Here is a 1755-nt window from a genome sequence, read left to right as displayed (position 1 = left end):
GTGGGGTCTCCAGCACAAATATCACACCCGTCTCTGGATGGAGCTGCACCTTAAACAGAGAGAAAAAACAGAATCAGGCATCAGAAAGACAAGAAATACAGTATAATGTGTCAGCATTAAACAACAAGAAAAACAGGAAATACTCAGGTGATCGCCGGCCATAAGACCTAAGCTTCACTAAAAGACCCAGAATTTAGGTAAATTGAATGAAGTGTAAAAAGCATAGAACTATACTATGCCAGTATGCTAGCTATACGAAAGGGAAAATAAGTGCGTCTTAAGTCTGGACTTGAAAGTCTCCACAGAATCTGACAGTTGTATTGACGCAAGGAGATCAGTCCACAGAACAGGGGCACGATAAGAGAAAGCTCTGTGACCCGCGGACTTCTTATTCACCCGAGCGACACAAAGTAGTCCTGCACCCTGAGAACGTAAAGCCCAGGCTGGTACGTAAGGTTTAATTAGGTCAGCTAGGTAGGGAGGTGCCAATCTGTGAACAATTTTATAGGCTAGTAGCAGAACCTTAAAATCTGGTCACACTGGGACAAGAAGCCAGTGAAGAGATGCAAAATGGTTGTAATGTAGTCAACTTTCTGCTTCGTGGCAAAAGTCTGGCTGCAGCATTTTGAACCAATTGGAGAGCCCTAATTCTGGACTGTGATAAACCAGAAAATAGAACATTGCAGTAGTCCAATCTTGAAGAGATAAACGCACGGATCAGGGTCTCAGCATCAGCCATAGACAGGATGGGACGAATCTTCGCTATATTTCGCAGGTGGAAGAAAGCAGTCCTAGTAATATTTCTAATGTGGAGGTCAAAGGACAATGTAGGATCAAAAATTACCCTAAGGTTCCTCATTTTGTCAGTGTAATGTATGACAACAAGCCCAGGCTAAGCGTTAACTGGTCAAATTGATGCCGATGTCTCACTGGACCAATAACCATCATTTCAGTGTTATCAGAGTTTAAAAGCAGGAACTTTCTAGACATCCATCTTCTCACTGCTGCAAGGCAATCTTCTAAGGATCTTATGTGAACGAGATTACCAGCAGTTATCGGCATGTATAACTGAGTATCATCAGCATAGCATTGAGAGGTAATCCCAAAGCGCCGCAATATGTGCCCAAGGGGTGCTATAGAAAGGGAGAAAAGCAGGGGGCCTAAGATGGACCCATGTGGACCCCCAAATTTCATGTCACTAAGGTTAGAGTTCGTGTTACTGTACAAAACACAGTGAGAATGACTGGTCAAGTATGACGTCAGCCATGCAAGGGCACTCCCAGTAATCCCAAAATGATTTTCCAGCCTGTCAAGTAGAATATGATGATCCACGGTATCGAATGCAGCACTGAGATCTAACAGCACCCGAACCGTAGTGAATTAAATGGGAATCAGTTGAAAATATTCAATAAATGTATAAACTCTTGCAAGATGCCATTTTGTGATGATAATAAGAAAAATGAGAAAAATGCTGAATCCACATTGGTATTAATTGATAAAAAATAATGCACTCTATCTCTAAATGAGAAGTATCAGTTTGCATGTTTTGGAGCAACTTTCTAAAAATGTTTCGTGATGACTGAAGCACAAACCACCAAAGAAACATTGTGTCATCGGCATGTGTATTCATGGTGTGTTTGGAGAAGAGGTGTGGTGTGTTTGCTGTGGCACCTGAAACAAGTTTTGCTAATGAATGCATTGGTGTTGAGTCGATGATTTTGTCATGCACAAAATAAAACACTGTGGTGGCTGAGG

Source organism: Thalassophryne amazonica, chromosome 21 (genome assembly GCF_902500255.1).
Source record: "Thalassophryne amazonica chromosome 21, fThaAma1.1, whole genome shotgun sequence".
Taxonomy (NCBI): Eukaryota; Metazoa; Chordata; class Actinopteri; order Batrachoidiformes; family Batrachoididae; genus Thalassophryne; species Thalassophryne amazonica.
Note: the sequence above shows the minus strand (reverse complement) of the source record.